General features: G+C 40.4%; 1 protein-coding gene across 1 annotated transcript in view; it reads right to left on the bottom strand.

Annotated features, from left to right (window-relative positions):
* Positions 1-27,497, bottom strand: part of LOC134355154 (zinc finger protein GLIS1) — a 380,709-nt gene that overhangs the window by 221,596 nt on the left and 131,616 nt on the right. The window lies entirely within an intron of this gene.

The following is a 27,497-nucleotide window of genomic DNA, read 5'->3' as shown; positions in this document are numbered from 1 at the left end:
GACAATTATTAGAATACAACTGTGTTATTTCCATAACCAAAGAGTCTGGATTATTGAAACCATCAAGCTGACGCAAAAGCGTGTGCTCACCATCTTGCAGCTAGACCCCAGCAAAAGCCAGTTCCTTCAGAGAAGTAAAAGAAAAACCACAGAGGGTGAAATAAAAGAATATATCTTCTTAATGTATGATCCTGGAATGCTGCATGAGACTAAAGGTCAAGTTGCTACAAAGTAATTATGTGGCCAAGTATGTGAACATTTCACTCAGCTCTCTTCCACTAACTGTCTCCACCAATACACAACAAATCAACTGACAAACTACTCAAAAGTTTTGTATTTAGTGTACTTTAGGAAAAGGACCATTTGGAATTGTGATGCATTTATTACTTGGATACTAACATTCACCAAGATTTTATAAATCAGTACAAACCATTGTTTTCTTTTTTGTTCTTTTGAATCTACTTCACTTCCATGGCAGTAAATACCAGAAATTATCAAAATATATAATAACTTCAAGATCATCAGTGTGGAAAACAAAATGAATGTCAAAATAGAAAATAGTAGGAAGAATTAATTCAACAAAGCAGTACAAACAGTATTTCATGTTCTATTGCAGGTCTCTAGCTTTTGCAGGATTTTGGTTCAAGTCCAAATTCAGATAATTATGTATAATAATATATAAAACTGTAATCAACAACAGGGTGTAGTAAACTTCCTTGCTCAGACCGTAATAATACAAACACTGCAACAAATGAACATCAACACATGCAAACCAGCAGAATGGTACAAAGATTGTCAAGCTACCTGAAGGAGGTCAAAATGAAATACTTGAAGTGACAATAACGGAATAATCAGGAGAGGCAGAATTAAGAATTTGAGAATGTTGCAGCATCACATCACAGGAAAGAGGATGTGAAAGAGGTGATTGGTTCAGAAGTCTGAGAGCAGTGAGAAAGAAGCTGTTTTTATGTCTGGATGGCTGAGCTTTCGAGCTCTTACATATTTTCCCAGAAAGTAGACGAGAGAAAAGGGAATGGCCAAGGAAGCAAGAACCTTGACTCCAACTCTAATGCGTGACGAGCCTGTCTTTACTATTCGCTGTAGGTTCGGATCAGTCCAGTGAAGACAGTTACCATACCTACCTGAGGTGCAATCCAACAGGATACTTTTCTGCAGTACACCTGTAGAAGTCAAATGTCATTGAGGAATTTTCTTGGAACTTGAATAATGAGGTTTCCTTGAAAGAGATGGGGACAGCAGATTGATGCAGGGTTGTGACCCAAAACATCAACAATTATGTTCTTCCCATACATGCTGCCTGACCAGCTGAATTCTTCCAGTGATTGCTTTCTGCTCCAGGTCCCAGCATCTACAGTATTTTATGTCTCAATCATTACTTCATCTGATTGAGGTGTGTAATACTTATTAAAAGCACTACCATTTTCCTCGAACAATAGCATGAGCCCTATATGACTTCTACCACCAGGGCAACAGATGGACTGTACTTCACACAGCATAGTATCACCATGCTTTCGGTATTACAGTGTTACTGTCAGAGCAGTATCATCACAGAGACTACAACTACAGCAGCTAAACGAACAGTTCTACAACCACTTTCTTGTGCAACTACGTGTGGACAATGCATGTTAACTTTTCTGCATTACTGACATCCAAAGAGCATGGAGGACAGGTATAATACAATTTTATTTATGTATAACACTCCGTTATATACTTCTTTGTCTACTTACAATACCACTTAATTTAAAGATGTTGTTGCCTAATTTGCATACAAGATTCCTAACTTACACTGTACAGTTATACATAGCTGATCCTTATTATACGTTGCATTCTCTCATTTTGCAGTATCTATTTCTACATATAGTGCTTTAACTTTGCCTCATTATTCACATACAGTGTCTTTTCACTCTCAGACATCACCATCCTTTATTCAGAATATCTTTTATTTTTCTATGAGATCCTTTCAATTATGTTCCAAACCTGTCTCTGGAAGTTGGTACTAAAAGTGGATTTCATACGTGTTTGAAGAGAATCATACATGCTGAAATTCTGCAGGAAAGTTTAGGATTTAGAATCCACATCAATGAGCAGAAGAGAAAATTATGATAGTCTCTGAGAAATCATTTCAAACATAGCTCTGATATTTTACAACAGAAAGACGAAAGCGGAAATGGGCCATAAGGGAAAAAAGCAAGAAAATAAGACACGGCCTGCGATTTTTGTTTACAACTAAAACATACCCAACTCTTTCTTAATCTGCATTGAAACAGCAACTCTCAATCCTAGATAATATTGGAAGTATGACAATTCATTTAAACAAATACATTATAAAGCAGATATATTAATTAATTTCCACTTCACTGCAATTTGACTTTCTGATCCAAACTGCAGCTTTTAAATATTTTCTTTTTGAACTGCAATTTATATTCAGCTTGTAAAATACCATCAATGACTGCAACAGTTTCAGTTTACTGTGTTTGCCAAAAATAGCATTCCTCGGACAATTTGCCAATCATTTATAGATTTTGTAAGGGCCTCAATGTTGCCAAAATTATGAGATTCACTGTTTGTTCGACAAAATTGTGTGAAGCTGAGCAAATTCAGCCTCGTCTAAAAAGCAATGAAGCAATCTCAGAAAAAAAAGTATCAAAATAGATTTAATATAAATGAAAGTTTTAATTGTCTACTTTCTGCTCTGGTTTCCAAGTACAGACCTAACCAGTAATACACAGAGCTGCTACATATGACTTTTTCTGTGATTAGCACAATACTCAGCTGTTTCATGCATCATTGGTTCTGGGCAGGGTGCCAACTGAAAGACCAATGTCAATGGTAAGACCAGAAATTTTAAAGCTATGCATCCGATTAAAGTTAAGTGTTTTCATACAAGAACATGTTTTATTTTGGTCTTTAGAAAAGCTCTGATCTATCTGTCTTACCAAAAGTCTCCTAGGTGTATCAGGCTGGTAAAAGGCATGTCAGGCAACCCAATGTGGAGGGAAGATACGACAACTAATAGAGTTACACAGCCAGTCTTTGATGACTGGCAATGTAAATGTGCAATTGTGTGACGTGAATGTGAGATGCTGTCATTGGCTCAAGAGCATTCTTTCCAGAAGGAAGCAATGTGCCAACCTGACAACATGCAGTGCAGGAGTTCCTGGCAAGGATTACAAATCAAATTATTTGATGAAGTCACGTACTCAGTGTGCAACTCAAAACACATGTCACATTTTATTTTCCATTAGCCGCTCCATATTCATTGTAGGTTTGTAGTCGAACCCTCACACTCCCGTTCCTCAAGGTTCTATAAATTGCTGTGCAAAACTATTCATGTTGTTGGTTGGGTGGGTCATCCTGTAGTTGGCCCACTGCTCAGAGTCACCATCCAGATACACCCCCCACCCCACCCCCCCATCCTCGGTTGCTTTTCCTGGATGCAGAGAGGTGAATAAACTGGCTCTGCACTCTACAGGCATCTAGTGAAGCAGAGTGGATTTTGCACTGAGTAAATGTGAAGCCTCACCTCCAGAATGCACTAATAGCTTATTGATTGTTAAAGACTGTTAAGAGCTTTTTAAACAGATTTTAAATGTCCTTGACTATTCTCTAAACGAAGAGAAAATTCAAAAATCTAAGGTGCAACGGGGACTTGGGAGTCCTTGGGCAGGATTCCCTAAATGTTAACTTGCAGGTTGAGTTGGTGGTAAGGGAGGCACTTGCAACGTTAGCATTAATTTGAGAGGACTAGAATATAAGAATGTGATGCTGAGGCTTTATAAGGCATTGCTCAGACCACACGTCGATGTATTGTGAGCATTTTTGTGTCCTTTATCTAAAAGATGTGCTGGCATTGGAGACGGACCAGAGGAGGTTTATGATAATCCTCTGGAATTAAAGGGTTAATGTATAAGGAGCATTTAACATCTCTGGGCCTGTAGTCACTGGTGTTTGGAAGAACGATGAGGGATCTCATCAAAACCTACTGAATACTGAAAGACCTAGACAGAGTGGGATATTTGGAGGATGCTTCCTATAGTGGGGGAGTCTAGGACCAGAGAGCACAGCCTCAGAAAAGAGGGATGTCCATTTAGAACAGAGATGAGGAAGAATTTCTTTAGCCAAAGGGTGGTGGATCTGTACAATTCATTGACACCGACAACTGTGGAGGAAAAGTCATTGAGTAGAGATTCATAGGTTCTTCATTAATGAAGGCATTAAGGGTTACAGGAAGAAGACATAAAAATGGGGTTGAGAGGGATAATAAACCAGCCATGGTGGAATGGTGGCGCAGACTCAAGGGGCCGACTGGCTGAATTCTACTCCTATATCTTATGGTCTTATAAAGGCATTTAAAACTATTAAAATTTGATTTAAATAACCTGAAAAATATAGGGTACTTAAAAATTTTAAAACAAAAATTAATTGAAATACTGTATATCAAAGTAACAAATAATTAAAAACATTAAATTGAAGTAAATCAATAAAGCACTCACCTACAATCTCCTCAGGTTCACTGAGGGTCCCTATTCTAATGCCAGTCTACCCTGTTAAAAGTTGAAGGCCAGTGGAGTGCATCAGCACCCTCTCTTAGAAGCTAGTATTTGACCTTCAGGAAGTGGCAAACTTGTGTGTTTGCCAACACATGCATGGAAACCCAAGGCTTCCTGTGGGAGACACTGACATTTCGTCATTCCCTTCGGAACTGTTGGTCATTGCCAGCACAATAGCCTAGTGTATTTGAATTTGCCATTACTAAGCAAAAGAAAATTCAGTTTCACTGTTAACTTTGGCATTGAACAAGCTGTTAGACAACACAACAATGGTAAAGTAATACTGATGTTCTAAACTAAAGTCATAAGAGTAGCAATGATACAGGGGAAGGGACTATTATCAGACAATCAGATTATCACATTTAATTTTGCAAAATAAAAACAATTTTGCAATTTAGAGGAAAATGCTGAAAATTCTCAAGGGTTCCTCAAAAATATTTAGAAATGATCTCTTTTGGCATTCCACGGCAATGGCATTGAAGCTGTGCTTGCCCTCACAATCATAAGCGTAAAGGGAGAAATTGAATTGATTTGATTGTATCATCCAAACTTAGTAAACTTCAAAGGAAGACTGAAGTTTGAAGCAGCATTCAAACTGACTCTTGCATAACTTTAATTACATGTTTTGAACATGTCCGCTGAATCAAAGGTGGTGATGAAACAACACACAGAAGAGAGATTGAAAAGCTGGCTGAGTGATGCTGCAATGACAACCCCTTACCCAACGTCGGCAAGACCAGGGAGCAGGAGCAGGAAACTAGAGGTCCAAGAACCAGTTCTCATTGGAGGATCAGAGATGGAGAGGGTCAACAGCTCTAAATTCCTTGATGTTATCATTTTAAAGGATCTGTCCCGGGTTCAGCATGTAAATGAAATTACAAGGGAATCACGGCAGCACCTCTACTTCCTTAGAAGTTTGAGGAGACTCGGCATGACATCTAAAACTTCTATAGCTGTGTGGTGGACAGTATATTGACTGGTTGTATCATGGCCTGGTATGGAAACACCAATGCCCTTCAGTGGAAAATCCTATAAAAGGTAGCTGATATGGTCCACTCCATCATGGGTAAATGCTCCCCACCAGTGAGCACATCTACACGGAGCGCTGTCACAGGAAAGCAGCATCCATCATCAGGGACCTCCATCCACCCAGACCATGTCCTCTTTTCACTGCTGCCATCAGGAAAAACGTACAGGAGCCTCAGGACTCACACCACTGAGTTCAGGAACAGTTATTACCCCTCAACCACCATTGCCCCTGCACCAGAGGGGTTAACTGCACTTAACTTCTCTCACCCCATCAATGAAATGTTCTCACAACCTATGGACTCACTTTCAAAGACTCTTCATCTCACGTTCTTGATATTTAGTACTTTTTTCCTGTTTGTATTTGCAGTTTGTTATCTTTTGCACACTGACTGTCTATCCATCCTGTTAGATACAGCCTTTTATTGATTCTATTGTGTTTCTTCGATTTACTGTGTATGTCCGCAAGAAAACGGATCTCAGGGCTGGTGACATACAGTATGTGTACTTTGATAATAAAATTACTTTGAAGTTTACATCCACAGTTTACGAATTCATGAGTAACAATGCATATACAGTAGTCCTTCTGGTCTTCACTGACTGAGATAAGTAGTCATTCAGTTTATGGTACTGGGATGGTAGTCACAATACACCAGCATACAGAAGCATAGTGTTTGTTATGTTCAAGTGGCACTCGTCCTTCGAGCAAAAAACTAGACTCACGGGTTTAGACTCATGGCAAGGAAGTCACAAAGATCAAAGGCAATTGGGAGTGAGGTACAAGAGCTGGCTTCCACAGTAATGCCCAGATCCTGTGCGGAATTTACAGTTATTATCTGCAAATGAGCTATTAGCATTCACTTTATCAGTAAGCTGAATGCTGATTAATCTGTCATTTACAGGGATGAATTGAGACAGAACGTACAAATGGGCACCAGAGAACTAGAGAGAGGAAAGCTAGAAAGACAGGGAGCCAAAAGAGACCAGCAGTAGTAGGACAGCACAAAGGAAAGAGAAGGAACACGATAGCAAGACAGAAATAGATATTGAGCAGAAAGTGATCAAAGAAAGACAGAAGCAGGAAGTACAGATATAAGAAGCAGAAGAAAGCACACTGAAAGGAACAGACACAAAACTTGGAAGAAATAATATCAAATCAGGCAATCTGTAATATCAATTAAGTTGAAAACAAGATTTCATAATTGCTGAGACAAAAAGAGAAACAGACAAAAGAAAAGGACTATTCAGATAAAAGGGAGGAACACCTTGAAAGCAAAAGGGTGAAGCAGATAGATTTAGTGAAAGTAATGGTGGTTCGTCCATCGTCGTCGATGAAGACCTCGACACCATTAGTCACTTTGAGACTGGATGCGGTGTGTCTGAAGATGAACTGGTCAGGCCAATTCGGGTACGGAATGTCCTGGCACATGTCGGGCAGACATGTGTAGGCACTGCAGTTGTTGTGCTGGTGGCTCTGGACTTGCGCAGCTCGCGCTTATGTAGTGCTTCGTAAGCTTGACAGCCCTTGTGGATGAGGTCGCACCAGGTAGGGCGGTTTTGTGCCCGCATTTCCCAGGAGGTCGTGTCTATGCCAAATGACTTCAGGGAGGCCTTTAGTGTGTCTTTGTAACGTTTCTTCTGCCCACCATGCGAGCGTCTTAGTAATAGTTAAGGAAAGAAAGCATGCGTATCAAACCCAGATCATTGAACACCCTATATTCCGTCTGGGTAGCCTCCAACCTGACGGCATGAACATTGACTTCTCTAACTTCCGCTAATGCCCCACCTCCCCCTCGTACCCCATCCGTTATTTATTTATATACACACATTCTTTTTCTCTCTCTCCTTTTTCTCCCTCTGTCCCTCTCACTATACCCCTTGCCCATCCTCTGGGTTCCCCCCCCCCACTTGTCTTTCTTCCCGGACCTCCTGTCCCATGATCCTCTCATATCCCTTTTGCCTATCACCTGTCCAGCTCTTGGCTCCATCCCTCCCCCTCCTGTCTTCTCCTATCATTTTGGATCTCCCCCTCCCCCTCCCACTTTCAAATCTCTTACTAACTCTTCCTTCAGTTAGTCCTGACGAAGGGTCTCGGCCTGAAACGTCGACTGTACCTCTTCCTAGAGATGCTGCCTGGCCTGCTGCGTTCACCAGCAACTTTGATGGTGTTCATTGAATAAGAGAGTTTCTATTCTTCGTTTTTAAAGAAAATCTTGCGATTTTTGTAAGAATGTGTTACTTCCAGTGATTTAATTTCAAAGCCTATTTTATCCTGCATTACATTCACAAATGGAGAGTACTAAAAGAAAAAAAAACTTGCGTATACTTTTGACAACCACGAGAACTCCAAAGTGCAAGACCAACAATGAAGTACTTCTGAACTGAAGGCATGTGAGGAAGTCAACTTAGTCATAGCCAAATCTCACAAAGAGAAAGGAGACAAATAATGAAATAATCTGTTTTTTGTTATATTGGTTGAAGGACATATCTACCTGAGGTATAAGAGAAACCTCTACTTGTCTTTGGAAAAGGGAAATGTGATCGTGGCTGGTTCATCTTCAACATCACTTTCCTGTTCTCTCATCATATCTTTTGACTCCCTTGTGTCTATAAACCACCAGCTTGAAGATATTCAATGACTTCACCTTCCCAGCACTATGAATTAGAGAATACCAAAGATTCACAATCCTCAGAGAAGAAATTTCTCTTCTTTGTTGACAATTAATAACTCTTTTATTTTGAAAAATAGTATCCAAGTTCATTTCAGGAAACATCCTCTTAGCATGACTCTGTCAACCCTCTCAGAATCTTATGCATTCAGTGGGCACTTTATTATGTAACTGAGTGCATGCTCATGGTCTTCTGCTGCTGTAGCCCACCCACTTCAAGGTCTGACGTGTTGTGCCTTCAGGAGATGCGCTTCTGCACACTGCTGTTGTAACACGTGGTTATTTGAGTTACTCTCACCTTCCTGTCAGCTTGAACCAGATTGTCCATTCTCTTCTGACCTCTCTAATTGACAAGGCATGTTTGTCCCAGAACTGTTGCACACCGATTTTGTACTGCAACATTCTGTAGTTGCACTCTAGTTAAATAAGAATACAGTTTGTCACTCTTCCAATGATTTTCTGAAGAATCTGCTAATATCCCCTCCATAACAAATTATAGACTTCTCCCATTGACTGTTACATTAACTAGCCTGTGATTTCTTGTTTTTATCTCCTGCCTTTCTTGAATATTACACTTTGAATATTAAATATTACATTACATTTCCACATTGTTCTCTGCAATCTCTCCAGAATTAGGGGAACGTTGGTAAATTACAACCACAGGAAACCTTAGCTCTTTTGCCACATTTTTAATATCCTCAGATACAAGCCATCAGACCAAAAGGATTTATTGGCTTTTAGCCCCAATAGTTTGCTCAATATTTTTCCCAGGTGACGGAAATCATTTTAAGTATAGCTCATTGATTATCTTACTTTTAGGATTCTTTTTTAGAGACTTCTGCCATAAAAGCTGATCCAAAATAATTATTTAGAACCACAGCCAGTTCTCTATCTTACATTATAAATTCCCAGTCTCAAGTTCTAAAAGACCAATGATCCCTTTTAGTTATTGCTTCCGTTGTATATAGCGGTAAAGATTCTTCCTGTCTGGTTATATATTACTATATATACTATTATAGTCTCCCTTCTCCTTCCTCCCCTTCTTCATAAAATGAATTATCACAAATACAAGTCCTCCCCATGTTATGAATCCTGACATACATACAAACAAGCATTTTGGAGTGTGGATGATGATGAATTTGAAGGCTGCCACCAATGTCTGCAAGGTAGGTATGGGGATTTCTACGTGACTTCTTGATTTCTCTCCGCCCGCACCACCCTTGCCCAAACCTGGGTCGAGCTAAGGTGAGCAGAGGAGACCAGCTCACTTTTTCACCCCGGCTGTCAGTTCTTCTTCCTGAGCCTGTTCACTCTCTCATCACAGCTGCTCCTGTGAACCTCTTCCATACTCTGTTTCTGTTCATTTCCAACTTACAAATAGTTTGCATTACAAACAGTTCTCAGCAACAGAACACTGTCATAAGCTGGAAAGTGCCTGTATTCATTCTGTTGGTTACTAGAAGAGACCTGATGCAGAGAAGAATCAAATTCTGTAAATATAAATCAGTAAGGGAGCCCATCAACACACACTATAATCTCATCCACACAGGAGAAGTCTATACTCTCCACTGAATAATGAACAACTTCTGCTTTCCTTCCTTTCTGAGAGCGAAATTTGTTATAATGTTGGAAGAATCTGGATCAGATTGAGACTGGGGAGCATTACATGATGACAAGCTCCATCAGCTTGATGAGTTGTGCAATGGTGACAGGCCATTTTTTGCTCTCCACTTCACCTTTGGACAAAGGGAACCCCAAAATGTGCACAATGCACTGCCGCAATGGTCTAATAAACACGCCACCTTATTTGTTTTATGTTTGGAAAGGTTTATTCAGGTAGTAGCAGATCCCTTATGGAATAGCTCAAATATAGTAGATCCAAGGGTAGACTTTTGCTTCCATGTGTGGGAGAGGAAAGTTCTTATAGTAAGATCAGCCCAATTTTTCTTCTGCTTATAGGAACATAACTCTAAGCAGAATTCATACACTATGCTTTAGACAGAGGCTTACTTAAAATAATTTAACTACTGTCATTGAATGGATAAATATATGCAATCTTTTGCCAAACATGCAATTTTTGAAATTGCTGATTTTGTTAATCAGCTGTACTACCTACCAAAAGAGCAGTGAGACTTTTTCCATATACAAGTACCCGGAAAGATTCAAATAGCTCCACAATAAATAAAATAATAAATTATATATGGCTGAACTATTATGAATGTTTCTAGGAAGAATTTCAATCAAAATCACTGACAAAAAGCATTAATCAAACATTTTAACAGAAAATACAATGATGTGCTGGATTTCAATTGGTTACTCCAAAGGATAGCTATGTAACCACAAATATTAATTAAAGTCCAGATTGGAAGGCATCATATGAGCTACAACTATGCCTACAGATTACCATCCCTTTTGAGCTGGAAAAATAGAGCTTTTATTTAATGTTGTACTTAATGGCATACCAGAAATAAATAATGCTTTCCCAAAGAAAATCAAATCGTTACTCAGTCAAGGCAGGGGTTTGAATTCAGGGCCCCAGGTACTGCAATATACAGTATAATCTCTGGGAAGCTCCAAGCTCTTGCTCACATCTTATATTTTAATACTGAACAAAAATAAACCTTTTCAGGCATCAAGTATAGGAAAATAATTTTGCTTCTGGTAAATATGGGCACATAAAAGAAAGAATATTGCGTGACTTCCCTGATTGCCCCATGACTCTGGTGTTAACTATTGGTTTTCTTTAAAAACACATTTACAATGTCTTTTTTCAGTTTGGCATTGGTATTGAATTTGGCTGACCTATAGAGGTTCATGATGAAAATTGAATTATGTACAAACTCTGGATAGCTGCTTTGGTGCACTGATTGTGTACCAATATCCTAAGTAGCTCAATGCAACTCTTATGAAGCAATATTCTTTCCTTTGCTGCCTGCCATTGTCATATGTCAACCACCTGCAGCTGTATCAAGATTTACCAGCAAGGCAAAGAGTCCTGATTTTCACTTCCCTCAAATTAATGAGCTGATGACAGAGATGAAAAAGCTGGCAGTAGTTAATCCAATAATTGGTTATGAGGTCAAGGCCCAATTTCAACTGATGCCATGGTTCAGGTTTAGGGTGTGAGGAGAGAGAAAGGGGAAACAATGCGGAGGTGAGTAGAGAGAAGAGACACAACTGGACAAGGGAGGAGAGTGGAGGACACACACACCATGCCAGTATTGGCTCCTGCAAATTTAATGATGCCAGTGACCGAAGAGACTGGGTACACGGTGCAAACTACCAGCACAAAAAAATAAAGTCAGCAATATACACTGTTATAGTTGAATATGTTAAACTTTGAACACAATTGCTTCTATCGGAGCACTCAATAAGACATTGTGCAATGTTTGGATTCAGTCAGTGCTCTTTGACTGCACTTGGCTTCAAAGGTCCTTTTCCCAGAAAATTTTCATGTGCCTGATTATTGACACAGGAATTCTGAATAGTAGTAAGCGATACATAAAGAGTAAGATGGCATTACAGCAAATGATAAAAGTACTGATAGACCATGATAAATCCACTAAATGTATAATACTAAAAAAAACAGCAGAGTCTACTGAACTCTCCAGTATATACACACATATAAAAATTTAATTATGTGCTTTCCATTGTTCCTTGGCACAAATTGTTCTTTACTTTTGAACAGCATATTCTCAAATTAATATCAATATCTAGTATTAAAATTATCTGTTAATTACAATTTAAAGTTGATTCATATGAGTTTAAGTCACCTTCCAGAGACATGAGCACAAAATCTTGGTAATGCTCCACTGTCCCACTCTTGGGTGTGCTGTCGGATAGACAAGAATTTAAACTAAAGCTCGAGATGCTCTCTCAGTCAACAACAAAGAGCAGGATCATTATCCCAAGGTCATACTCAACATTCATCCTTCAATCAACATCACTGAGAGGAATAACTTGGTCATTATCTCAGTGACATTTGTAGAAATGTATTCTCTGTGAGTTAACTGTTGTGGTTACCACTTTGTCTATTAACAATAAAAACCTCAAGTGTGAAGTGCTTAAGAATATCTGGAAACAGATTTGAAAAGCGCTTTACCAAACAGGCTTTATTTCACAATCCCTTCTTTGGAGTAATTTGTTTGCTCAAACTTGGGAAATTACTTGGAGAATGGTCTATGTCTGTTAGTGTTTAACAGAAAGCTCTGTCCTCAGAGTTTGCATCACACAGTTATATCATTTTAAATTGCTTGCATTCATTTGTAAACCGATGGCCACAAATAAAGCCTGCATTCAATCAAAGCTCCACCTTGACCTGATCAAACGAGTGACAGTGCTACCCATTTCTAGAGACCAAATCACAAAAACTCACAATACACCACACTGGCAACAAGGATGGGATGTGTGAATGCCCCAGGTTGAGAAGGTAAGACCAGGTGACTTGATAAATTGGCAAAGCTAGTAAAAACTAATATCAGTGCTTGCAGAAAGGAAATTCAAGTCAAGATGGCAGAAATTATACAAATGAAATATTTTGGAAACCCTAGAAAATACAATAAAATGCAATAAGTGCTTAGTATTTACTTGGAGCATTGGACATTTAAGGTGAGCAACACTGTAGAGCTTTAGGCAACAGAGCAATAATCTGAAGGGAGAAGTAGATTCATTTTATTAATAGAGTTGAGCTGCAAAAATTACATGACATTGGCAGACTAGCTTGGACTATGAAATGTAACAGATGTCCAATTTGATGAGATTGCTGAGAAGCTAAATGTACTCTTCTAACCTAGCACCATCTGATATATTCCACCATTACATATTTGATATCCCTAACAGATGACAGGTGAGGCACTGGGGGGTCACATTATTAGTCTGGGTACAATTTTGGTGCATTCTTGGACAGAGTTGGAAACAGATTAATATGTTGGCTAAGTGACAAAAGAAAAACAGAGCAACACCCCTACATGCAAGACCTTGCTTTCAAAGTTCAAAGTAAATTGATTATCAAAGTACGAACTTATATGTCACTGTATACAACCGAGATTCATTTTCAATAAATCCATAACAGAATAATAATCAAAATAGAATAAGTGAAGGACTGTACCAACTTGGGCATTCAATCAATATGAAAAGGACAACAAACCAAGGAAATAGAAAAGAAAGAAGAAAAAAGAATAATAATAATAACAAATAAACAATAATTATCGAGAACATGAGATGAAGGGTCCTTGAAAATTAGCCCATAGATTGTGGGAACAGTTCAGTGATGGGGTAGTGAAGTTGAGTGAAGTTATCCCCTTTGGTTCAAGACCCTGATGGTTGAGGGGTAATAAGAGGGGTGATTAATAAGGTAGGAGGAGTCAAATTTAGAAAACCTAGCACATTTATTTTTCCTACATTTACACACTTAGTCCAGCGGTTGTGGGACATATGGATCCCTTCTTTGTAGAGGTCGGCGTCTTGGACCTCCAGAAGCGGTCCACAGCAGGGGTGATTGACAAGTTTGTGGCTGAAGGTAGAAGGAGATGAGTTACTAACTTCAAACTTTCTGCACTTTCACTCAAGGAGTTGAACTACACGTGCATGTAACGAGAGCTGTATAACTCATCGCCTTCTATCTTCAGCCATGAACTTATCAATCACCCCTGCCGTGGACCACCTGGAGGTCCAAGATGCTCTCGTTACATGCACATGCAGTTCAACTCTTTGAGTGATAATGCAGAAAGTTTGAAATTAATAACTCATCTCCTACCTTAGGCCACGAACTTATCAATCACCGCTAGTAACTGTTCCTGAAGCTAGTAGTGCGAGTCTTGTACCTTCTTCCTGATGGCAGCAGTAAGAAGAGAGCATAGTCTGGGTGGTGTGGATCTCTGATGACGGTTGCTGCTTTCTTGCGACAACATTTCGTGTAGATGTGCTCAATAGTGGGGAGGGTTTTATCCATGATGGACTGGGCCATACCCATTACTTTGTGTAGAATTTTCCATTCAAGGGTATTGGTGTTTCGATACCAGACAGTGATGCAGTCAGTCAATATACTCTTCACTACGCATCTATAGAAGTTGTCAAAGTTTCAGATGCCATGCTGAATCTTCACAAACTCCTAAGGAAGTAGAGGTGCTGATGTGCTTTCTTCTTAATTGCACACATACTGAGCGTAGGACAGGTCCTTTGAAATAATAACACTCAGGAATTCGAAGTTGCTGACCCTCTCCAGCTCTGGTTCTCTAACGAAGACTGGCTCATGGACTTCCAGTTTCCTCCTCCTGAAACCAATAATCAGCTCCTTGGTCTTGCTGACATTGGGTAGAAGGTTGTTGTTATGCCACCACTCAGCCAGATTTTCAGTCTCTCTCCTATATGCTGGTACATCACCACCTTGATTCAGCCAATGACAGCGGTGTCATCAGCAAACTTGAATAAGGCATTGGAGCTGTACTTGGCCACACAAGTCATAAGTGTAAAGTGAGTAGCACAGAGGGCTACGCATACAGCCTTGTGGTGCACCTGTGCTGATGGAGATTGTGGAGAAGATGTTGTTGCCAATCCAAATGGACTGGGGTCTAAAGTGAGGAAATCATGGATCCAATTGGCAAGGAAGTATTAAGACTAAGATCTTGGAGCTTATGGATTAGACCAGAGGGGATGATGGTATTGAATGCTGGCTGAGCTGTAGTTGATAAAGAACATTCTTTTGAGCTGACAATTGGATTATCATTAGAAATGCTCTCAAGAAATACAATTTTGCAGTTTTTCTGATTCAGATATAAATTTACCAATTGAGTAGATATCTAACAGCTTATAATGGGTTAACAATTAATTTCTCATCTGATTATGACACACATTTGTATACCAGGTGCTGACAGATCTGATTCCATTGGACCTTCTTCCTTGCACAATAGGGCCCAATATGGTTCAGTAATTGACTGAATGGTGGTTACAAATGTTTTGTAATTTTTAACATTGAGCAGAAATTCCAACAAGTACTTCCAATCATGATTGCTCTGAACATGCAATCGGCATACTTCAAATATGTCATTTTGCATATAGCAGTTTTCTTGTAATGTTGCACTGTTAATTGAATCTTGTGGTTTTAGGGAACAATCATTAGACCATAAGACACAGGAACAGAATTAGGCCATTTGGCCCATCAAGTCTGCTCCGCCATTCAATCATGGCTGATCCTTATTTTTCCCCTCCTCAACCCCACTCCCTGGCCTTCTCCCCATAACAGTTGATGCAGTGGGCAATCAAAAACCTACCAATCTCCAGCTTAAATACACCCAACAACTTGGACTCCACAGCTGCCCGTGGCAACAAATTCCACAAATTCACCACCCTCTGGCTAAAATTTCTCCACATCTCTGTTTTAAATGAACACCCCTCTATCCTGAGGCTGTGCCCTCTTGTCCTAGACTCCCCCATCATGAGAAACATCCTTTCTACATCTATTCTGTTTAGGCCTTTCAACATTCAAGAAGTTTCAGTGAGAACCCCCTCATCCTTCTAAATTCTAATGAGTACAGGCTCAGAGCCATCAAACATTCCTCATATGATAACCCTTTCATTTCCAGAATCATCCTTGTGAATCTCCTCTGAATCCTCTCCAATGCCAGCACATCTTTTCTTAAATAAGGAGCCCAACACTGTTCACAATTCTCAAGGTAAGGTCTCACCAGTGCCTTATAAAGCCTCAGTATCAAATCCCTGCTCCTACATTCTAGACCTCTTGAAATGACTGCTAACATTGAATTTGCCTTCCTTGCCACTGACTCTGCCTGCAAGTTAACCTTTAGGGCGTCCTGCGCAAGGACTCCCAGGTCCCTTTGCATCTCAGATTTTTGGATATTGCTCCCTATTTAGAAAGTAGTCTGCACATTTATTTCTTCCACCAAAGTGCATGAACATTCATTTTCCAACATTGTATTTCATTTGCCACTTTCCTGCCCATTCTCCTAATCTGTCTAAGTCCTTCTGCAGCCTTCCTGTTTCCTCAACACTATCTGCCCTTCACCAATCTTCGTGTCATCTGCAAACTTGGCAAAAAATCCATCTATTACATCATCTAAATCTTTTAATAAACAGCATTCACCCCTGTGGAACACAACTAGTCACCGACAGCTAACCAGAAAAGGATCCTTTTAATTCCCTCTCACTGCCTCCTACAAATCAGGCAATGCTCTAACCATGCCAGTAACTCTCCTGTAATACCATGGGCTCTTAACTTGGTAAGCAACCTCATGTGTGGCACCTAGTCAAAGGCCTTCTGAAAGTCCAAATATACAACATCTACTACATCCCCTTTATCCATCCTCAAAGAATTCCAACAGGTTTGTAAGGAAACCATGCTGAATTTGTCCTATCTTGGCCTGTGTCTCCAAGTACTCCATAACCCCATACTTAACAATTGACTCCAACATCTTTCCAACCACCAAGGTGAGGTTAATTAGTTTGTAATTGTTTTTCCGCTGCCTTCCTCCTTTCTTAAAGAGTGCAATTTTCCAGTCCTCCAGAACCACACCTGAGTCCAATGATTCTCGAAAGACCATTACCAATGCCTCCAAAACATCTACCGCTACCTCTTTCAGAACCCTAAGCTGCAGTTCATCTGGTCCGGGTGACTTATGCGCCTTTAGATCTTTCAGCTTTTTGAGCACCTTCTCCTTTGTAATAGTAACTGCACTCACTTCTCTTCTCTCACACTCTTCAACAGCTGGCACACTGCTAGTGTCTTCCACAGTGAAGACTAATGCAAGATACTCACTTAGTTCATCTGCCATTTCCTTGTCCCCTGTTATTATTTGGCTACTGGTTGCCCCTTCCAGTACAACCAGATATTATTGCAAAGGACTGGTATACTGTACAAAATAAACTCACCTACTTTGTATCCAAACATGACCTCACCCAGAACCAACTCAATCATACCTACTCCCTCTCCGCATCACCATTACAATTCCCATTCACAGCCCCAATTCCCCATCATACCCTCTCTCAGACCCTGATCACAAACCGCCACATTCCCTTTCCCTTAGGCCAAACCACATCTTATTCCATGAGATGCCAATTCCTTTCTTTACTGTACCACACCGTTTCATCTCTGCTCTTAATCTGTGGCTCCTGAAGCCTCATTCACGCAATGATCCCCTAAAATAAAGCTGCCTCACAATCACAAATCTTCCAGCTCGATTTCCTTGGAGAGCTTCCTGTCCCTCCCTTCAGTAAACAACCCCACCCTACACTGCCAATTCCTCTGATGCTAATACTCCCAACGCCTGTTTGGTTCTAGGAGTACTGAAGCTTCCTGATATGCAGGCAAGGGAAGTTGCAATGGCTTATGGCTCGTACCAATACCCTAAAGCCTTGAGTTCCACCCAGTATTAAGGCGTTTATTCCATCTAAATGGTATTCTGTTTAACAGTGTTCTCCAACATCTGGGCCATGGAGTTAAACTACAGTTCAACCACAGTCTCAGTGAACTCGAGGTCAGGCCTCAGAGACTATACAGTAAACTCCCTTTCCTAAGATCCTAAAGGATAAACTTAAAAGGAAAATTTGAGATTTTGGACTTTTTCCAGCATAGCTACGAATGCAAAGCAGATATGTAAGGTAATTATAGTAGCATTGATATTATATAATTTTGACCGTGTATAATCAACAATCACTTTATTTGAATGGTGTACCAACAATGGATCAACAGAAAGGTTACCAGTCAGAAGATTTCTTTTAAGCAAAGAAATTTTTTAGCAAAATAGTTTTGCCAATGCCTTTAAGTAATACAAATCTACAGCATACTTTTGTGTGAAAGAGTTGCTGAATACTTTAAGGAAAGGAACCTAACAGTAAAACATGTCTTGGGTCTAGAAAAGACTCAACACAGACAGAACATAGTGCTGTAAACTGTGAGTGGCTTTTATGACAATCGACATAAATAACATCTGTCAAATATATAAAAAAAGAAATGTGGAATAACTATTCAAATCAACATTATCTGAGCCAATCACAAACAAGAGAAAATCTGGAGATGCCGAAAATCTGAGCAACACACACAAAATGCTGGAGAAACTCTGCATGCCAGGCAATGTCTATAGAAAAGAGTAAACAGTCGCTGTTTCGGGCCGAGACCCTTCAGCGGGACTGGAGAGAAAAAGATGAGCAGTAGAGTTAAAAGGTGGGGGAAGGAAATTAAGAAACACAAAACAAACAACAAACAACACTGGGCCCAGCACAGATCCCTACAACACACCACTAGTCACAGACCTCCAGTCTGACAGGCAACCATCTACTACCCCCCTCTGACTTCTCCCATCCAGCCAATGCTGAATCCAATTTACTACTTCAAAGTTCAAAATACAAAGTAAATTTATTATCAAAGTACATAATTTCACCATATACTAACTCTGAGATTCATTTTCTTGCCAACATTCCTAGTAGAACAAAGAAATACAATGGAATCAATGAAAAACTACACACAGACTGAGAAACAACCGTTGCACAAAAGACAATCTGTAAATGCAAAAAAAAACATTTATTTTTTGTTTGTTTATTTATTGAGATACAATGCAGAATAGCCCCTCCATCCCTTTGCACCGTGCGACCCAGCAACCCCCATCTTAACCCCAAGCCTAACCATGGGATGATTTACAATGACTAATTAAATCACCAACTGGTATATCTTTGGTCTGTGCAAGGAAACCGGAGCACCCAGAGCAAACCCATACATTCACGGGCAGAATGTAGACATTCCTTGCAGACAGTGGTGTAAATAAATAATACTGAGAACATGGGTTGTGAAGTCCTTGAAAGTGGGTCCAGATGCTGTGTTCAATGATCAGTTCAGTGTTGAGGTGAGTGAAGTTACTTGTTCTAGTTCAAGAGTCTGATGGCTGAAGGGTAATCACTGTTTCTGAACCTAATGGTGTGCAGCCTAAGGCTTCTGTATCTCCTTCCCGACAGCAGCAGTAAGAAGAGAGCACAGCCTGGTAGCCTGGATGGTGGGGGTTCTTGAAGACAGATGCTGCTTTCAGATGTGAGCGAAAGCTTTTCCTGTGATGGACTGGGTTGCATTCAACACTTTCTGTAGGCTGTTCTGTTCTTGGGCATTGGTGTTTCCACACCAGGTCATGATGCAGCCAGTCAGAATACTCTTCACTGTGCATTTTGGGCATGAGAGAGGTGGAAGTATTAATGAGGGAGAGGAGGTATTACTCATCAGGGAAAATGTTGAAGCAGTGCTCTGATTATTATCCCTGTCAATCCCATTCTCCTGCCTTCTCACCGTAACCTTCGATGCCCTCACCAATCAAGAACCTATCAATCCCCACCTTAAATGTACCTAATGACTTGCCCTCCACAGTTCACTGTGACAACAAATTCCACAGATTCACCACCTCTGGCTAGATAAATTCCTCCTCATCACTCTTTTAAATGGACATCCTTCTCTTCCGACACTGTGCTTTCTGGTCCTAGATACCCTGACTAAAGGAAACTTCCTCTCCACATCCACTCTATCTAGGCCTTTCAATATTCCACAGGTTTCAATGAGATTCCCCATCATTTTTCAAAAATCCAATGAGAACAGGCACAGAACCATCAAATGCTTCTCATACATTAACTACTTAATCCCCAGAATCATGCCTGTGGACGCCTTGTGGACCCTCTGTAATGCCAGCACATCTCTTCTTAGATATGGGGCCCAGAACTGCTCACGATACTCCACGTGTGATCTGACAAATGCCTTATAAAGTTCTGCATTACATCCTTGCTTTTATATTTTAGTCCTCTCAAAATAAATGCTAACATTACATTTGCCTTCCTTACCAACTCAACCTGTAAGCTAACCTTTAGGGAATCCTGCAAAAGGAATCCCAAGTCCCTTTGCACCTCTGATTTCTGAATTTTCTCCCTGTTCAGAAAATATTCTATGCCTTTATTCCTTCTACCAAAGTGCATGACCATACATTATATTTCATCTGCCACTTCTTTGCACATTTTCCTAATCTGTCTAATTCCTTTTGCAGACCCCATGCTTTCTCAACTCTATCTGTCCCTCCACCTATCTTCATATCGTCCACAATCTTGGCCACAAAGCCATCAATTCCATCATCCTAATCATTGACATACAACATAAAAAGATGCAGTTCCAAGACCAACCCCTGCAGAATTACCACTAGTCACCGGCAGCCAACCAGAAAAGGCACCCTTTATTCCCACTCTTTGCCTCCTCCCTGTTAGCCAATCTTTAGTCCATGCAAGTCTTTTTCTTGTAACAACAGAGGCTTTTATCTTGTTTTATCTTGTGGAACCTTGCCAAAGGCTCTCTGAAAATCCAAGTAAACAACATCTACAAAATGTAATAACCCCTTTTTTATTCCTCAGTTCCATACATATACCTTCAGTAGACAAATCTTCTAGTCTCCTCTGTCGGAGGACTGCTCCGACATTTTCCCTGATGAGTAATACCACTTCTCCCTCGTTAATACTTACACCTCTATCATGCCTAAAACAAATGAAACCCCTGAACATTAAACTGCCATTGCTGCCCCTCCTGCAACCAAGTCTCACTAATGGCTACAATGTCGTAATTTCAGGTACTGATCCATGCTCTCAGTTTATTGGCCTTACCTTCTTGCATTGAAATAGATGCAACTCAGAACATTAGTCTACCTGCTCAGTCCAAATATGTGCTGATGGCATCCTACAAATGTTGTCATGCTTCCGATGCTAACATTGCATGTCCACAATTTACTAATCCTAGCTAATCCATACGCCTTTGGAAAGTAGGATGAAACCGGAGCACCTGGAGGAAACCCATACAGTCATGGAGAGAATGTACAAACTCCTTACAAACTGTAGGGGAATTGAAACCTGAACACTGGTGCTGTAAAGTGTTAACGTGCCACCTGTACCATGTTACTGTGCCACCTGTACCATCCTGTGCAAGAAAGATTGGGATGGGATGATTAGGAGGAAGAGAATATAGTTTGAAGTCAGGATTGCTCTGGGGATAAGCTGTGAAATTAGGTCATCTGGCAGATAGGTCACTGAGATCAGTTAGAGAGAAACAGTATAGTTCCATGTCCAAAAGTGCTATGAAATCAGGACAACAAGATACAAAAACTTGAAAGCACATGCCACCAAGCTCAAGGACAGCTTCCATCCTACTTCAGGGAGAACTTTCTATCACTGAATGGACCTCTTGTATGATAAAGATGAACTCTTGCTCTTCCAACTAACCTTGATGCAGGCCTTGCACCTTGTGTGTCTCCTTGCACTGCACTTTCTCTGTAACAGCTTCTTGCTTTGTGCTATTTCAATGTGCTTATGTTTTGGAATGATCTGTACAGATGGCATGCAAATAAAGTTTTTCACTGTGCCTCAGTGCATGTGACAATAATAAAACAAATATTAGTTTTAAAAAACAAAAAGAAAACAGAAGGCTGCAGGAAATTCCCAGTACATCAGTTTGTGCTAGACCATCTTCATTTTCACAAGGTCTTCTGAAATCAAGTGATAATAAGAACTCTCACGTTTCCATTAGTGCTAAAGCTACCTCCATCAAATTCTTTTTTTGAGCCAAATACTTTCTTTTTCTATTGTGTCCGGCAAGTCACTATCATTTTGCTTGGAAAGTAAAAATTAACGGAATGATCAAAGTTTGCAATCTATCAAATCATTAATCTGCTAGTGAAGTTACCAGTTGATTTTAAATAAATGGATTTTCTCGAATGGTAAATAGTAGATAAATTTAATACAAATGTCTTGTCATTTTCATAGTCAAATATAAATTCAACATGCCTTTCTGAGCTCATTGATAATATTCACAAGATCTATCATAGCACTGGAACACAACTTAAAATATTGTGGGAGAGCAGCAGCATTGCAGATCCCATTTTTCAGATAAAACAATAAAACAGGTATCATCTTCCATCTCAGCTGATATTAAAAGACTGGACAACACTTTCCAAGGGAACTCTTGTGTGTCATGTGAGTCGTGTGGCTCCTGAACCTCCTTCTTGCTCGCTGCAATAAGAAGAGAACATGACCTGTGTGGTGGGGGTCCTTGATGATGGATGCTGCTTTCCTGCAACAACACTCCATGTACAATGGTGGGGAGGGCTTTACCCATGAGGGACTGGGCTGTATCCACTACTTTTTGTAGGATTTTCTGTTCAAGGGCATTGATATATCCATACCAGGCAATGATGCAGCCAGTCAATATACTCTGCACCACACGTCTATAAATTTTGCCAAAGTTTGAGATGTCATGCCAAGTCTTCAGAAACTACTAAAGTAGTAGAAGCACTACCATGCTTTCTTCGTATTTGCACTTACATGTTGTACCAAGGACAGGTCCTCTGAAATGAGGGCACTGAGGAATTTAAAGTTGCTGACCCTCTGATTCCCTGATGAGGACTAGCTCATAGACCTCCAGTCTCCGTCTCCTGCTCCTGAAGTCAATAATCAGTTCCTTGGTCTTGCTGATTGACATTAAGAGGTTGTTGTTATGGCACCACTCCGCCAGATTTTCAATCTCCCTCCTATGTGCTGATTCATCACCACCTTTGATTTACCAGAATGTTACAAATATCATCTGCCTTGCTGTTATTTGCAGACCACAGTTGACCTTCCAGGATGGAAGCCACTCTGTAACTCCGAGTAGACACATTCAGTTAACTTCTGTAGGTGGACCAAGAAGACTTAACCTTGTCATCAATATTCAATAGAGAGATGCCCCTGTAGTTATTACAATCACTTCCCTCACCTTTGCTTTTGTAGAGGGAAATGATCTTGGCATCTCTCATATCCTGTGGTACAACTCTTTCCTGCCAGCACTGACAGAGGACTTCATGCAGCAGGGGTAGAGGGTAGTTATGCAGTGCTTGATGAGGTCTGGAGGAATCCCATCATTGCCTGGTACCTTTCCTGAGGCCAAGCCGCCGATGGCCTTGCTGAGCTCCTCTAGGCTTGGGTCTGCATCCAGTTCTTCCATTGTTGGCAGGCACTCAATGGTGTCCAGGCTGAAGTGGTGACAGTGTTCAACCTTAAGTAGAGGTCATTGTAATGTTCTATCCATCTCTCCACCATTTACCCGTCTGTGATTAGTTACCCATTGATTGATTTAAAGGGACTCTGAAAGGGACCGAGGGCTTTCTTGATGCCATCATACACATGTTGCCTGTCAGTGCTGTGACCTGGATGTCTTCACTGAGCTGCATCCAGTACTCATTGGCACAATGCCTGGCAGTCTGATGAACTTTACTTCTAGCAGTCCTGAGATCTGTAAGTTCCTCTCAGTTGGTGAACACATATTTGGCTAGGGAGGGCACATTTGATTTCATCTGATTGGAGTTGCCTTCAAACCAGTCATTTGTTTTCAATCTGTTCTTTCCAAAGATAGCTAAGGTCCTGCTGTAGATGGTATTCTGCAGAAGTTCCCATTTCTCAACGACAGAGCTTCCAAGCTGCTGGGCACTCCATTCTTTCTCAAAGGACTTAACAAACTGCTCCAGCAGATCTGGGTGAGACACCTTGCTGACATCAATGCAAGGAATTCTTTCTTGTTTAGCACAATAGAATTTCTTTGATTGGCTGTAGTCTGATCTTGCAACACACCAGCCAGTGGTCTGTGTTGTAGTCTGAACTATGGTAGGAATGCATGAATAGCACACTGCCGAAGGAGTGCCTGACCAGAATGAAGTCCAGCTGGCACCTGATGAAGGGTCTTCACCCAAAAGACCAGCTGTTTATTCTTTTCTATAGCTGCTGCCTGGCCTGCTGAGTTCTCCCAGCTTTTTGGGTGCATTGCCAGGAGAACAAAATGTCCCTTGCTGGGGGTATTCCTGATGGTGGTTGCAAGATTCTCATAAAACTCATCCTTTGCCACAGATGTAGAGTACAGCATGAGCGTGTACACATTGACAAGAGTAAATTGACCTTCAGTGGTAAGTGGTTGCGCAGACCCATTGCCACCTAGTTGCACCAACTTCAACAATATGTTCCTCACTGAAAATCCTACTCCATGCTCCCTGGACTCAACCAGGGCCCTTCCCTTGCCAGAGAAAGGTGTAGTCTTTCTCCTTTTTTGTGCCCAAGTCAGCCAGACGCACCTCCTGGAGGGTGGCTATGCCCATGTGAAGTCTTTTAAGCTCCATGTTTATTACAGCCGCTTCCTGACATCACTGAAGTCTTGTGAGGTTGTCAGAGAGGCCAGTCAGTATTGTCCAAACATTTCAGCGTCCCAGTTTTAGAGCTACTCTCTTTCATTGTATTGTCTTGCCTGGCGCAGTGTTTCCAGTCTGCAGTTCGGATAACTCCTCATCCCTATGCACCCAATGAGGAAAGAAGACCGTGGCGGGACAGCACCCTAAGGTGGGCAGTAGCTGTTCAGTGAGATCCAAGAATCTCTCCCACAGTCGGAAGCAACCCCTGGCACAACGCTCTATGTCAATTGAGTGTACTGACTTATAACCGGTAAGTCTGCTTCCCATGTTGTGTCAATGCCATGTCCCCATCTCCTTGCAGCCGATGGATCCCAAGGAACAACAGAGGCAGATATACCAGTGGTGTCACTGCAGTTGCCAGTCAGCATTGAACTCAATGTAGAGCTGCCTTAGGGACTCCAGCTCTGGATTTTCCCCTCAGAGTTCACTCCCTGAAGCTTTCCCCATGAGTGGGTTAGCTGCAAGGCATCAGAAGTTTGAGCTCCAAGTTTTCCTTCTCCGAGACGGATTTCCAACCATGGCTGACGAGCCCCATCTGCTCGAAGCAACCGGCTTTAATGCGCCAGTAACCCGCCTTTGCCCCTTCTCCTGTCAGTAAAAGATGGTTTCACCAGGCTTAGTGACTAAGCCACAAGTGAAGGCGAGGAGCTAGATGCTCCACATGACTTTAAAAAATGCCAACCTTCTAGAATGCATGAGGCACAGTTACCCTGATGCTTGCTGCAAGGCTAAAGTTGTTTTCTATGCATAGATAATTCAAGCAACAAATTAACCCAAAAAATTTCTTGGGGGTACGTAAAAAGAAACAGTGGTCATAGGTTTATTCCTTAGTCATCGCTGATTGAGCTTATCTCAGTCGGGGCAATATTAGAGCCACTACTACCAGACTGAGCTGATCTTTTTAAGGAAGGTTTTCATTAATAATGTTAAGTATTTCTTTATGAATTTATATTGCTGGAGGCAAAATTTGAAAAGTGCATCTGGATAAAGTACATAGCTTACCGACACTTGCAGTCTCGACTTGCATATAAAGAATAGCTACTTTGGCAAGGTAACAGTAGCTGCCAGTGTCTGCAGAACTGTACCCTAGCAACAGGACTATTGCTTTTAGGATGGCAGATAAAACAGAGGGAAATTAGAATTGCAAAGTGAAACATATTCTTACAGAGAATAGCATCCGTTGCCATGACTGTGTTTGTTACCTGGTACGGCACAACTTGAATTCTAACCTGGAATCTAAACTATTTGCTCACAGGAAACTAATGAGACATTAGAATGAAAAATTCCAATGACTTTTAGAAACATATTTAGTCCCTTTATTATTCATTCTGAAACTATTTCCAAAAAATAATCGTGAGTTAAACCCCCTCCAAGTTCAGTAGAATTCTCTCATAAAACAGCTGCTTCACATTTAGCCAGCATCTGATATTGGGAACAGGCCCTTGGCCAAAGTAACAATCGGCTTCTTAGAAACTATTAGTTTTTGTATAGATTATCTTTTTCTCCCAGCTTCTGAAAACAGAAAAGAAATTAGACTGATTTTCAGTAATATAACATTAAATTTGCTGCTTTTTCCCTCCTAATTGGCTTGAGGGACAGTGAATGTTTGAAAGGAAACCACATAATTTATCCTATTTCTTGTAATATCCTGTCATGTTTTATACCTAATCTGAATGTTATTGTAATTTTATTTAATTCTTGTTTCATGTACAATATCATTAAATCAAACTTCCAAGAACAACATTGATTTAAGCTAACTCTGACTTTAAAACCTTTGAGGTAATTATTGTGAAGCTTGATATTATTTAATCAACAGATTAAAGAGATGGAATTTCATCAGTGAACTAATCATTCCCTTTGTTTTGATAGTGACTTCCCCTTTGTGGTGAAGAGGCAATATATATCCCAGCTCTCCAAACTGCTCTTGATATTAAATATATCTGGGGAGGCATCTAGCTGACACAGCTATGATAGAGCCATATGTTCTTGCAAACAGTAGACATGACGTTGCTTTATAAATCATTTTAAAGTAATTTTCCTGAAATTTATTCCTTTTCTATTAAATCTTCCTTGAGACTGAATGGTAATTCTCGGCAAACTATTCTTCCATGGCACTAAAGACCAGCTCAATTCTTCCTGTTCGACCTGTACACATTCTCATACATGTTATACATACACTGGCAAACAGCCCCTAGTTTTCAGTCTGATTCCCACTTCCAAATACCCAATCTAAGAACCACTAACGCACATTAGATCCAAGAAACTTCTCATACAGCGTGCTACTCCATATATCAATTTACTTAGTTTATTGTAATGATACAAGGATAATGGTGGTAGTAGAGGTCAAACCCATAGCATGTGTGACAAAACTTTCCAAAACATCACATGCCACTCATAAAAACTCATAACAAGCAGACCTCTAACCAACAAACAAATTACAGATAAATCTGAATTATTTGGAGCCAAACCATTCACTTTGTCTGGCATTTAAAAGTTTACCAAAATAATATGGGTGATGCAGTATTGATCGAAACGGTAGCATTGTATTAAGCCAAAGCCATTTAGCTCAGAAATTTAAACAGTAGTCAAGTGTCTCAAAGTCAATAAAATAAATACTGAACACCAAAGAAAACCCAAAAACACAACACTGCTACAATGAAATTTCACTACGTAGAAAATGCCATTCAAGTCAATAAACTTTATACAGCTACTTGTGCTTCTCCCATGGCTGTTATTCAAACAGAACGAAATAGGAGTTAGAACTTGATACTCAAGATGGTTAACACCTCCAAGAGAATGCAAGGGAAAATGGATACTAATCCAGCATCTACAACCCATATTAAAGGGATATTCTGAAGCCTCCTACTGAGGTCTAATTGAAGGGAAGGACTTATAGGTTCAAGTTATGAACTTTGATCAAAACAGTCCACCAATCAAGTTATACATATACAGTAAAAGTCTTATGTGCTCACAATGTTTGCAGAGCAGGAGAAAAACACTGAAGC

This window comes from Mobula hypostoma, chromosome 12, assembly GCF_963921235.1.
Source record: "Mobula hypostoma chromosome 12, sMobHyp1.1, whole genome shotgun sequence".
NCBI classification, from domain to species: Eukaryota; Metazoa; Chordata; class Chondrichthyes; order Myliobatiformes; family Myliobatidae; genus Mobula; species Mobula hypostoma.
Note: the sequence above shows the minus strand (reverse complement) of the source record. Positions and strands in the feature narration are given on the sequence as shown.